Source organism: Grammomys surdaster, unplaced genomic scaffold, assembly GCF_004785775.1.
Source record: "Grammomys surdaster isolate TR1022 unplaced genomic scaffold, NIH_TR_1.0 212, whole genome shotgun sequence".
NCBI classification, from domain to species: Eukaryota; Metazoa; Chordata; class Mammalia; order Rodentia; family Muridae; genus Grammomys; species Grammomys surdaster.
The window spans coordinates 1,543,930-1,558,748 of NW_021604657.1; positions in this window are offsets into that span (position 1 = coordinate 1,543,930).

Genomic DNA, 14,819 nt, shown 5'->3' on the forward strand with positions numbered 1-14,819 from the left:
ATATATATATATATATATATATATATATATATATATATATGTTTCTAATAGCTTATGCTTATTTGATGGCCTGAGGTTTTGTGGGGGTTGTAGAATTCATATAATTCCATCTAGCAGCAGTGGCCAGACCTAAAATCAACTTCAGAGCAAACTCTATAGAGGATAGAAAATTGAGTACACGAAATAAACCAATTTTAAAGATCATGCGCATTCAGTGAATGGAGCATGTCTGAATTACTCTTGTACGTACCAACTCCATAGGGCTTTACTTCTTTTACTTTTCCAAGAAATACAGTGGTATAGTTTTAGAGAATCCCTCCAAGGTTTTTGAGGACAAAGGAAATTCAATAGAGATCAATAGATACAAGTTAGATGTTTAAATAATTGGACACGTGCTGTCAGAAAAGAATAGGTAGAACTCTTAAGACGCATTCTTGGAATGGCCCATGAAGTTTAAAGCAGAGGCTCAGCTGGGAGTTGCTTTATTTTCTTGGAGCAGCTAGCCATTTGTTCTGACACATAATGCAGCGAATCAATTCAGTAGGTGTTTGTGTTAGAGAGCAGACACTCAAAATACTCCTGGAGACACAGAAGCTATGAATCACAATGAAGTCTAAAGTGCTGGTGAGTTTTTTTTGACTTAGGGAAAAAATAGAACAAATCATTTTACCCATTGACATCAGTCCATATTTTGTCAGACACGGCAATTCTTACTGCACCCACTGGATAGATAAGTTTGTATCTTTCCTTTAAACTCTTTCTAATGTGGGTTAGAATGCTTTTCCAAAAGTAGAACATTTTTTTTTCCTTTTTTTTTTTTTATTAATTTCTTTTTTTTTTGAACATGAAATGCTTTTTTATAGCATGTTTTACAAGGGGAGGGGGTAAGAGGGTCCAGGTGGTGGAAAAGTACAAAATCTTCTTGGCCTGTGCCTTGAAACATGTCATGGTCTATATGGTACACTGCCTTGAATTATGATCTACCTGCAGTTCTTCAGAAGATATGGTACACTGCTTGAGTTATGGTCTCCCTGCTATTCTTAAGAAGACATGGTACTCTGCTTTGAGTCTATATGCAGTTGCTAAGCAGGATCTTGCAGTTGCCAAGCTTCAGAGGACATTGTGCAGGTGGGGAAAGGTAGGGGGTAATGGTAAGGGCGAGGGTCCTGGCTTCTGGCATCTCCCCCTTCTCTGTTTAGTTAGAGAAGGCGTCTTATGTTCAATCCCAACTATGTGAGTTTTGAATTTGGATGTCTAATTATGGGGGGTCTTAGACAAGTTCACAACCCCAAAACACTGATGTGAGACGAGTCACATCGATGGTCGAAGGCTTTAGGCTGTCGACGATGGGCAACGTCAAGGGACTCTGATGTGGGTGAAAGGAGGGTGAGGGCCCTGTCTTAGGCCATGTAGGCTGCACCCACTCCCAGCACCACGCACTCCTTTTCGGCTGCATTAGGTGGGCCCCTGGGAAGTGGACCTACAATAATCCCGTCATTGGGCTAACTCACAGCCATCCTAGTCTCTTGTCAATGTTCAAGTTACCAACCATTTGTCAGTTTGGGGTGTAATATTGTCATAAAGGAAGGCTCCCCAATGTTAGCGGCCATATCAAGGGTGGCCTTGGTTTAGGAAAAAGCCAATTTTTGTTGTGGTGATCAAGAGGCCAAGCTCTCTAGCGAGAGAAATGAGGGCAAAGCCAGGCATACCAGGAACCCTTCTGGAGGGCATGGAAGTCTAGGGGTAGACCGTAGGGGGAGGCAGGGGAGCTGACAGCTGTGTCAGTCTCCTGCGGAGTCACTTCTGGATTCTCTGCAATTTTCAGCTGATGGTAATGAACTTCAACTGCCTTCTTGATGGCAGCATCAACCTGGTTCCGTGGACGACAGGTCACGGGCGATGATCTCTGTCTTGCTCAATCTTGATGTCGTGCGCACATCCTCTCAATGAGGGTCCGTCCGGATGGGTCCGTGCCTTGAGCCCCACGTCTGGGTGCCACTTGACCCGACCGGTGGGTCCTGGTTATTCGTGGGGGCGAGGAGGACTGCAACCTGCTATTCTTCAGAAGATATGGTACACTGCTTGAGTTATGGTCTCCCTGCTATTCTTCAGATGATATGGTACATTGCTTTGAGTCTATCTGCAGTTGCCAAGCAGGATCTTGCAGTTGCCCAGCTTCAGGGGATCTTGTGCAGGTGGGAAAAGGTAGGGGGTGAGGGTAAGGGCGACATTTTATGTCATCAATTTGAAGGCTCAGATGTAAGGAAACATATTTCATTGATGTTTTCACATATGTGTTGGATAAGAAACAATTCAATCCCAACTATGTGAGTTTTGAATTTGGATGTCTAATTATGGGGGGGTCTTAGACAAGTTCACAACCCCAAAACACTGATGTGAGACAAGTCACATCGATGGTCGAAGGCTTTAGGCTGTCGACGATGGGCAACGTCAAGGGACTCTGATGTGGGTGAAAGGAGGGTGAGAGCCCTGTCTTAGGCCATGTAGGCTGCACCCACTCCCAGCACCACGCACTCCTTTTCGGCTGCATTGGGTGGGCCCCTGGGAAGTGGACCTACAATAATCCCGTCATTGGGCTAACTCACAGCCATCCTAGTCTCTTGTAAATGTTCAAGTTACCAACCATTTGTCAGTTTGGGGTGTAATATTGTCATAAAGGAAGGCTCCCCAATGTTAGCGGCCATATCAAGGGTGGCCTTGGTTTAGGAAAAAGCCAATTTTTGAGTTGGGATTGAACATAAGATGCCTTCTCTAACTAAACAGAGAAGGGGGAGATGCCAGAAGCCAGGACCCTCGCCCTTACCCTTACCCCCTACCTTTCCCCACCTGCACAATGTCCTCTGAAGCTTGGCAGCTGCAAGATCCTGCTTAGCAACTGCAGATAGACTCAAAGCAGAGTACCATGTCTTCTCAAGAATAGCAGGGAGACCATAACTCAAGCAGTGTACCATATCTTCTGAAGAACTGCAGGTAGATCATAATTCAAGGCAGTGTACCATATAGACCATGACATGTTTCAAGGCACAGGCCAAGAAGATTTTGTACTTTTCCACCACCTGGACCCTCTTACCCCCTCCCCTTGTAAAACATGCTATAAAAAAGCATTTCATGCTCAAAAAAAAAAAAAAGAAATTAAAAAAAAATGAAAAAAAAAGAAAATAAAAAAAAAAAGAAATGTAAGTTTCCATTGAGAGAATATTCCATATGAGATACAAAGACATTTTTTTTATAAATTTAAATTCAAATTGGCTAAGTTCATAATTCAAAAGAGTAAATTTAAGGCGTTACTGTATGATTGTTGCTCTGATAGCTATTATGAAAATATAGTGTTAATATATTACTAGATTATCTGTGTTAATCTACTTGTTGCTCTGATAGCTATTATGAAAATATAGTGTTAATATATTACTAAAAAAAAAAAAAGAAACAATTCAAAACATTACAAACTGCTTGAGCCAAAATGTGAACATATATGTATATATATATATGCACATGTATGTATAATTTTGTGTATGTTGACAAAACTGCCTAGTTATATATTCAACTGTGGGTAGAAATTTGACTTGATATGATTAAATTTTTGAAATATTAAAAATTAAGTTCACACATATGAATAGAATCTACTTTTGTGGGGCTGATGAAGAGAAGAGATGTTTAAATACCACAGTTAAAAATAACAGTCTCAGAAGATGAGGCATGATCTCTAGAAAGGTAGACTGTAGTTTTAAGTATTATATGTGTGTGTGTGTTTGTGTGTGTGTGTCTGATTGTGTGTGTGTGTGTGTGTGTGTGTATGTTTGTGTGTGTGTATTTGTAGAGGAAATTTATTACATTAGTTTCCATATTCTAACTGATTCTTCAATAAAATTGGTGTGCAACTCTAAAGTGAAATAGACAAGTGTTTGTCCCATTCAGGAACCTAGAAACCTTAAAAGAGGAATAAGATATAGTCTTAGTTTTCTAGTTATATCACAGAATATTGTGGTTTAAAACATAAAATTTAAAAACTGTTACTAGTATAAAAATAGTCAAATTTACCATTTACAGACCCTTATTTTGCTTCAGACTTAATGGAATATTTGTTATGTTTGTATATATATGCACATGTATGTATAATTTTTTGTATGTTGACAAAACTGCCTAGTTATATATTCAACTGTAGGCAAAAAATTGACTTGATATGATTAATTGTTTTGAAATGTTAAAAATTAAGTTCACACACATGAACACTATAGAGTTATAAGTTCACACACGCTATGAACACTGTAGAGTTTTGAGTGGGCCACACACTGAATTTGACATGTCTGAAATAAGCTAATTTTGTTTGCTATATATTGCTATATATTGGGTTCCCTCTTCTGGCTCAGATCTGAAATCCAATCAGAGACCAATTGCTTATTCCTATTGTGGTAGTTATACCATTCTACCTCTAAATGCACGTATCTTGACAGATTTGTATTTAAGTTAATTTGTTTCATAGCTGGTATACTGACTAGTTTTATGTCAACTTGACACAATCTAGAGTCATCTGAGAGAAAAAAGTCCAATTCAGAAAATGCCTCCATAATAGCAGGCTGTAGGCATGTAAGACTATAGGATATTTTCTTAATTAGTAAAATTTATTCAGAAGTGCCCAGCCCATTGTGAATGAGGATATCCCTGGGCTGATAGTCCTGGATGCTTTAGAAAAGCAGCCTGAGAAGGCTATGGACAGCAAACCAGTAAGCAGCACTCCAAACCTGAGCACTATGGCTCAGGTTCCTGTCTGACTTTTACTTCTTCCTTTGCTTCACTCAATGGACTGTGTTCCAAAGTACTAAATCACTCCCAAAGGCTTCAGGATATCCTAAAAGTCTTTTTTATCATTGAGGAAATCATTGATTTTGAACTATTGACAGGATTTTACAAAGAACTACCGAAATCTTCAAACAAATGTATAACTCAGTTTAAGACTTTAAGTTCAGTAGTCAGATTAAATAGAATATTTAAACAGAAAGTACAAAAGTAAATATATATATATATATATATATATATATATATATATATATATATATATCTTCAGAAACCAAGACAAGCTTAGTGAGTCCATTCAGAAACTGAATGGTATGCTACTGATAGAGATCAACTTTTTGTAGCCAGTGATCAAAAAATTGAGTTTAATATGAATGTTGTAGAAAAGATTGATGTATTTCTGACAGACACACTGATTTTTCTTTCTACTTAAATGTATCCACTGTGACCACATTTCTTTAGAATACATGTAGAGTTGAAAGAGTAGACATCTGTACTAGCCCCATGATCCTAGCTCTCTTGTAGCTTTTACCAAAATCAAGCCAATCATTTGAAAGAAAGAATGTCTCTCTACAATGTAATTTTTCCCAACTTAACTTATGAGATCAAAACTCTCAAATTCTTTTAAATTGGTAGATATCTAAAGAGTCCAAAGAATATCATACATAAAATAGACGATATGTATTAAAGCACTCATGGATTTCCCAGTTTATATGTTTCCAAAGGCCTTTAAATCACATACTGTATTGATTACTTTTATTTTCTATTAAGGAGTTGTTTAGGGGATGAAAAGATGACTCAACACTTAGCTGTACTTGCTTCAAGGGGGAACTGAATTACACTTACAGCATCCATAATGATCTCCTCATAACCTCCTCTAGCTCCTGAGATCTGACTCCTTTTTCTGGACCCCACAGTCACCCAAATATCCATGGCATATACCCAGATAGAAAGAGCCTGCATGCTCACCCTAGAGAAACAAAAATTTCAAAGAAGGAATGCTCATGAAGACAGAATTTTAAATCATGATGATATCTAAATTTTCTTTAGATATTTGGTAGTTTTTAATGTTGTATTTAATATATAATTTTCTGGACTAAGATTTAAGCGTTTCTATTATTTATTTTTATAAATTCATAGCCTTAGTTTTTAAATGTCTATCTGTTGACATCCAGTTGATATAATTATTAGACACTTGACTGGTTATACTCATGGAACATGAAGCTGAAGGATAGTTTTTTAAATTTAGATTTAGACTTGATTTTAAAATATTTGCTAAAAAGACTACCTTTTCCCCAAACTGGATTCCTACAAACTGGATTCCTACAATCATGAGAGAAATTCAACTGTAGTATTTTGATTTAAAACTATTGTTCTTAAATCCTTATCTTTGTAGACTTTGTAAACATTTTTTTGTTCTATGTTACATCATTAACATGAGGTAGTACCATTCGCATATATGCTTTAATTTGTATAGAAATATGCCTTTAGTTGAGGATAATACATTTTTAATTAAGGGAATAGATTATTCTTATTCTTGTTATTTTCCAAAAAAAATTTCCATTGATGTGTAAATGTATTTTAGAATTATTATTTCTAGGTCCCAAAGAAAGCCTATTATAAAAAGAATCAACATTAATAAAGTGATGAGTTTTATGTTTAAAATCACTATATAACTTGACTTATTAATGATTAATTTTATATTATTTAAAACTAATCATTTATGTCATAAATTATTTAAACTCAATTTCAGGGATGTAGTACAGTACTTTTTCCTCTAGAGTGGTCTCAAGCCATCTACACTGGTTATGTGCTAGAGACAGAAAATGTAACACATATAAACAGAACAACATATTTACATCCTGGTGTATATTGGATAATATTTTTATTAGACAATAGGGAGCAATAGCCTTCAATAAGCAACTTCAGTTCATGTCTATGTTGGAAGAGATCACTAAACAAACACTTCAGTGATATGAGATTATTTGAGGTTTTAAAAATATTTATGATTATTATATGCTTTTTAGAACTATATTATTACCCCAGGAGTACTATTACAAAATGTAAACACAGATTTGGTATTTTTCCAACCAGAAGGATTTTTCTCATTGTACTGGAGGCTAGAATACCAAGGTCAAGGATCCAGTCGGTTTCTGTGAGTTCTGACTTCTTAGCCAATTTCCCTTTTCATTTTACAAGTGCATCCTAGTGTCATTCTGTCCTTTAAATGTCCCAGCACTGTTCTAGCATGGCCTTCATTTTTTAGAACATCTTTGACTTTATTATAGTCTTAAGGGCTTTCTTTCCAAATATACTTACATTAAGGATTAAGGGTCTAACTATAAGTTTTGAGAAGACAGTTCCATCTACAAGGAAGCATTCATTTCAAACACATTTACTCTGACTAGAAGTATTTGTTTGGGTAGCTTAAAACAGTAAATAAAAATAAACCCATTTCATCGTTTTTTTCTCAGTGGGCTTACATTTTTAAAAGTTGTTTATTGTGTAGGTGGTGATAGTGTTTGTCTACATGCCATGTGCACCTGTGGATATAACAGAACAAATTTGTAGATGGTTCCTTCCTTCCTTTAATCTTTATGTAGGTTGCAAACAACATTAGCCAGAGTTGGCATTAAGTATCTTTGCTGCAGAATCATCTTATTGGCCTTCAGTGTGAATTGTGGTGTGTGTATGTGTGTGTGTGTGTGTGTGTATGTGTGTGTGTGTATGTGTGTGTGTGTTTGTGTGTTTCATTAATCAAATATAAGAGAAATAAGCAGTTAAAGTATATAATGTGTGTGGCAATAAAGTTCCAGAGAAGGAAACTAAGCAGTTATCCAATGCCCAATGAAGAATAATCTTGTAATAACACTCAAAAGGGTTTTCACCTGTATCATAAATAATTCTGTTGCATCCATTAAGTAAATAGTTTATGCTTGTGCCCACTGGTGTGTGGAAACACTTGTGTCCCTGTGCATGGCTGTGTTTGAGATAAAATGGAGAATACATAGAGAAAATAAAAAGAGGAAACCCTCCTCGGATGAAGAATCTCTATCAGGTAGAAATACAAATGGTGCCTCAGCACTGAAATTACTCCAAATGAACAATTTTACCCAACTAATTTCAAAACTAGTTCCAACAACAAAAGCAATCACAACGTAAACTCATCTTCAAAATTTGCCATTCATAAAGCTTTTCCTTTGTCTTGTGATTTGTCTTTTTGGGGGAAGAGTTTAACATTGATCCAGGTTTATGATACCCTAGGATAGCTTTATAATCAGAGTAGTTCTGCCAGGCTTCCTAATCCAAGAATCTTAATACACTCTAAATATTGTAGTAAAGATCTTGTACTTCAAGATCACAATCTTCACCATAGGTATCACTATGCTGATGAAATCATCAAACATAACTTAATATTAGATTATGTGGAGGAATTAGTGTTTACTTGTAGAAAGTAGACTTTATAAGGTCCCCAAAACATTTTAACATGTGCACCTGAGTTTTAGTGGATATATGTGAGGTCAGAGACCATACTTGGGTGTCAGTAATTCTTCTGGTTTGTCCACTTTTTTCCCCAGGGAGACAAGGTCAAAAATTGGTCTGATGCTCACCAAATAGTTTGGCTGTTTTATAGTCTAAAGGCCTTGATTAGATTTGTTATCTGTGCCATTTAAAAAGAATTAAAAAGCAGAAAATAAATCTCAAATGCAACAGGTAACAGCACAGAAATATCAAAAACCAGTAACAGGAGCAGACAGAATAACACATGATAAAGGCCATTCTTAAGGATGAAGAAATACACACATACAGAATTTACATGGAGACAAATAGCCTTCGCAATGCAGAGGGGGACCTTAGACGCAGAGAAATCCTGGAAAAATCTCTTCTTGATAACTGGAATATTTTTAAACCTCTGAAGGGTTTTCATCCCCTAATTTAGAGTTGCTCTGTTTGACAAAAGATAGTATAGTTGATTGGTCCACAACTGTTGTGCGACATGTCCTGATCTGGCTTCAAAACTTTTGAGCCAGTTCATCAATAGGCTGCTGGCAGGAAGGCCTTTGTTTGAAGCTATCAGGTATTTCCCTCTGATCAACAGGGTGAGAATGAAGTTATATCACCTTAATACTCCATTACCTTTATTACCTAGTCATGGTCCAATTTCGTCTCTGTCTGCCTTTCAGAGAGTTTGTCTAACTCCTAGTCTCTCATTCCTAACTCCTAGTCCCCTGTCCGGCCAGTGATCCCCAGAGATTCACATATATCTGTTATTATAAGAATAAACCACTGGGATCAAGTCCTCATATTTATAAGACAAGTACTTCACTGAATAATTTATATGTCTAACCCTGAAACTTTTATTTTATTTACCATTTTTAGTCCTTTTATTTTCTCACAGCAAATATGCATATCAGAGATAATTTTGTATTATCAAAACATATCTTATTTCAATATTATTTATTAATCTAAAATAAACTACTTTATAAAATTGCAAGAACAAGTTGTACTTACAAAAATATTAACTTATAAAAAGTAACAATTGGCTATACAAGTTTACAGTAGTATTATAAAATTACAATAGCACCCAGGAAGGTATTAAAACATATCTATTATAGGTAAATGACTCATAGCTGACTATGATCACTGATAGCATAAAATACATATGAAAGTTTAAAAAAATAAACAATTATGCATAATTTATGTAATTGACAAAATTTGTAGCCTATGAATAATCAATTAACCATTGCATTGTATGGCTAATGGGAGGATTTTATTGTAGATATGAGAGGGAGGACAGCCAGAGACATCAGGAAGAGCTCAGAACAGAGAGAGAAAGAGATATACTGAACATGATAGCAGAGTAGACCTGGCCATAAGAGAAACAGGAGTGAGAGTGAGAGTGAGAAAGACAGAGACAGATAGAGACAGCGACAGAGATGAGAGAAGCAGAGATTGTGTGAGAGAGAGAGACATAGAGAGACATAATGAAAGAGACATATATAGAGAGAGGGGAGAGGAGAAAAAGATGGAGAACACGCAAGAGGGGGCATAGTCAAAAGAGCAGGGTTATTAGGAGACTGAGTAGATGATGGCAAGGAAGCCCATGAGTGAGGAGGTTGGTAGAGGAGCAGGTGAGAAGAGCTAGGAGGCCTGAATGGACTCTAAAATGTATAACAGGTACTCATGATATTGAGGGGTGCACTTTGATATGCTAATAGACACTGCAGGCAACCTTTCTTCCCTTCTACCAGTGATAAGGGAAATGGCTCCTTTGAGTAGAGGGTAAGAGCGTCACAAGTTCTTGGGTAATCTTGGCTTCTTTCTACTTGCTTCAATTTGGGAAAATAGAGTTTCCTTTGGAGCTGACAGTTAAGAATCATGGTTTGTCATTCTCATCACAATGAGAAATGTGTTGTTATGAGTTTTCAATCTGGCAACACTCCATAGGTGTAAAGGAAAAGAAAATATAAGTCAAAGCTCAAGGTCTTTCCAAGTAGAGCAAACCAGAAAACAATGAACATGCAAACAGAAAAAAAAAAAAACTTTAATGGGCACCAAGAGAGAGAGAGAGGCAGGACCCAGCTTGAGCTCCTTGCCACTAACACATAAGGTAGGGAGATTTTAAAAGCTATAGTGAGGTTCTGGTTGATGGGCGAAAAGTAAACTTTTCACATCTTCCCAACAGGCAATGACTTTATTCTTTGAAGTCAGACACCTAACAGAGTTAAGTTTCTGTTTTCCAAAACAACCTGTGAGGTAAGGGTAGTATTTTCCTTGATGATTGCATTTCAAAGGCTATGGTCCCGAGGTCCTTGAGAAAGACAGTTCTGAGTTGTAAAACTGTCCATAGGCTTTTATTAAGATTTATACATCAAAAGGCTCAAGAAAGAATTTGCACTGTGAGGTTTTTATTTTTTTTTAAATAAGTACTCTAAGCAGAGAGAGGCCCATAGACCTAGACAGAATGCATCCACGCAATTCATGTCCTAAAATGCCATTAGTATGCTAGTCTCCCTTACAAGGCTAGCTTTTTTTTGCATAGATGTTGTAAGTGAAGGAAAGTACAAAAAAGCCCAGCTAATCTCAATGGAAGAGAGTGTGAATGGAGGAGAGGTTATGAAAATGTTTGCTAGCTCAGATTGTCAAACATGGACCTCATTCCCTTCATTCACCCACTTCATGATTTTGTACAAATTAATCCTTTGAAATCCTATTTTGACTGTGGGTGGTAATGAACAGATGGCTCCATGGTAAAGAGTACTTGATGTTCTTGGAAAGACCCGAGATTCATTTTCCAGCCTCTAGATAGGAGCTTATAACTATCTGTTACTCCAGTCGCAGAGGATCTTATGTCTTCTCTTTGTGGTCTTCATGGGTACTACACGCAGGTGATGAACATATATCCATGTAGAAAATAGTCATACATAAAAAATAAAAATAAAATATCATTTGACATTCTGATTTCTAGTGGGGATGGTGATGCTAGGAATATCTCCATCATATATTATAAACAGAATTTGATAAGGATATGAGTATGAGGTAGTTCATGGTGCATTGAATACTGAATGAGTTTAATAGACTATATTAGGATTTTTCTTCCTGTGGTAAATGTCTTAGTGCCATGGTTCTCAATGTTGTGACCCTTTAATAAAGTTCCTCATGTTGTGGTGACCCACTAACATAAAATTACTTTTGTTGCTATTTCACAGTTTTGTACCTGTTATGAATTGTAATATAAATATTTGATATACAGGATATATGATATATGACTCCTGTGACGTCTTTGTAGAGAGCATTTAAACAAGAAATAAGATTTGGACTGAGCTGGATTTCACAGATGTGAGCAGCCAGCTCATTTCAGCTCTGTGTAGCAGAGAAGAACTAAGGAAAAACCTATGATGTAATCCTTCAGTGTAATTGGCTACAGAGTGACTGCCCCCTTGTAGCAAATAAAGTAGAGGCTCAGAGCTGGCAGGTAGAGGGTCTTGATGCTACAACAGTGAGGAGAGTCTTGCCATCTTGCTCTCTGACCAGAGGACAACTGAATGTGCTTCCTCACAGGTAAAAGCTTCTGTGACAGACAGATTTCCAGCCTTGCCTATGAGCCTCTCAGCTGCGTGCTTCTGAGTCAGATATTGCATGCATGTGTTACGAACTGATGCTTGTCATTGTAATGAATAAACCTTGAGATCAAACGGTTTCTGGACTCTGTATCTCCTTCCTGGTGTTAAGCTGGACATAACTCTTGACAGTTGTTCAACCCCCAAAGAATCATAACATACAGGTTGAGAAACCTTAGAGAAATAGTTTAAGAAGAGCTTGTTTGGTATATGGTTTCAGATATTTACAGCTATGATTAAATACCTTTGTTGCTGAGAGCTTGAGGTAAGGCAAAATGCCATGGAGAAGGAGGAGGAGGAGGAAGATGAAGACAAAGAGGAAGAAAAAGAGGAAGAGGAAGAAGAGGTATGGTTAGTTGTTATCTCTGTAGTAGCCTTAAAGCAGAAGAAGGCTCAAGGCAAACTATACACATGAGGATACCTTTGGACTGAGCCCCTCCCTCATCTTAGCCTACTTCTAAAGACCTTTATCATCTCCTCATAATGCCATTAGTTTGTGACATGTTCATTGGATGAACGCATAGATTAGCTCAAAATCCTCATAATCCAATCCCATCTCAATGGTTAGATTCAGTAACTGTACACTAAGTCTAACATATGAACCATTTAGTGGGCAATTCATATCCAAACCACCACAGTATATTATCATAAACAGTCAAAAGGCAACTCATAATATGAAGTTAATGAGGACAGGAGAAAAAAACTAAACAGGTAGTTTAGGGCAGGGATCTTGAAAATAAAGTTCTGTTTCTTGATAATGACAACTGGTTCTGTTGTGGACAGACAACAGAAAATGTCCTTGGTTTTCCTTGTGTTCTGTTCCAGCAAGAAATACCCAAAACATTCAGTTTCCATTTTTTGTTACTTTCTTCTCTTCTTTCATAGCAACTATAGTGAGCTCACTGGATTGTAAGATATGTATAACTCCTGGGAGGTATTATGTAAACAGTACACTTAGATGGAGAGCCCATGGACACCTAATGGGTAGGCGACTAGATGTCTCACCATCTTACCTCTCATGTTACAATCCAGTAAATCCTTAATAAAGCCTAGAGCAGGACTCTTGGTCACATGTATAGTACTTACTTTCCTGTTGTTATGACACAACATTGTGACATAGCAACTTGGACTGAAAGAAAGCTGGTTTAGGCTTGGGGTTCCAGAGAGTTAGACCTCATGACAACAAGATGAGTCATATCAGCAGGAATAGCCACAAATAGGAAGCATAGAGAAAAACTGGACCCACAAAACCCACCCCTAGTAACATACTTTCTCCAGCAAAGCCAAACCTAAGCTTGCCCAAGTAACATAGACTGAGAACAATGTATTTAAATACCAGAGTCAATGAGGGGCATTTATTGTTTAAACTGCCATAGCATCCTTTTCTATACAGGAGTTTTGATTGCTTCCTTTACTTTATTGTTTTCCTCTACAAAAAAAAACCTCCTTATTAAAATACCTCTTCCATTATTCATAGAATTGAACCTCAAGATTGGGAGATAGGAACTCTACATACTAATGGTTTTGATAGCCATTACCTACCTAGTAACCTATTCCTCTACCTGAGTGAGAAAATCTGTATTTTAGTTAAGTAGTAGTGTACATGTTCTTTCCTTTAAAGAAATAAAAGTAGAACCAAGTATACTGTTCTAGATACTCAAGAGACTACCATTTTATCTTAATCAATAATTTCTAAAGTTCTTTGCTGAGGAGAGACACTGGATTAGAATAGACAGGGACATTCAGTTTAGGAGACTAGGGCAGTGAGAGAACAATGCCGTTCTATCCCTATATGGATTCCATAGAAGGACACTGCCTTTGGGCCTTGACACTAAGGTGTTTCAAATACTTAGTACTCATTATTAAATGTTTTAATTTACTGATTATAATGCTGAAAGTAATTAGATATGCTCAGCTCTTCTGAATATGCCAATATGAACAAACACTGACATCCTTAATAAGTAGGGCATTGTAGAGAAAGAGGTTGAAGAAAGGAGCAAATTCTTATACTGCAGGTGGTACTATAAAAATTCTGTCATTTCCCTAAAATATGCATTTATTTATCTCCATCCATAGAATGGCTAAAATAAACCCTTCAAGGAATTTCTGTACAAAGCTCTACTAGGATTCTAAACTGAGTACCAAGTGAAAAGGCACTGTACTGATATCTATAGCTTAAGAAAGACTGAATATTCTGTGTCTTTCATTTTTCTTGGTATATTTGGTGACATTAAACTCAGAAGGCTAATGCAGGATAATCTTGAATTCAAGGCCAAAAACAACACTGAAAGATTAAAAGAACAAAGATAAAAATTAATATGGCATTCAAAATTGTAAGATTTGAATGTTTGCAGGCTTTCCTAACTTACATTTTATTTCATACATCTAATTCATTTAACACAAAAGGCTCTATTCATCTTACCTCTGAAAAAATAGGCAAAAAGATTCCCAAATAAGAACAAGTAGCCTACCTCTTCAGAGGTGGATATAGCACAAATCTCAGCTACCCTTTCATAGACTCAAAGGCGGGAGGAGTAGCAGCAAGCTCCACTGTGGAAAAGGAAGCTTGCAATTGTGTTCTGATTGGAGGTTCATATCCTGGGGATATCTGAGACATATATTAAGGAAATACATTTGGCTTTCCTTTATTGATTGATCATCTCCTAGAAAATGATGCTAAAAGCAAACTAATTCTTGTTGCAGTACTACATGCCTAGAACAATTGGTATGCCTGGGGTTTAGCTTCCTGAACTAGTGCTTCCAGAGGTTGTAGGCTATAATCCTGTTGTTATGTGTGTTCTGATCGTTGTCCCTTTGTATAATTAAAATATCAGTATGAACTCTTTCTAAATGCTAATCACTTTTTGTTCATACACAAGAAAATTC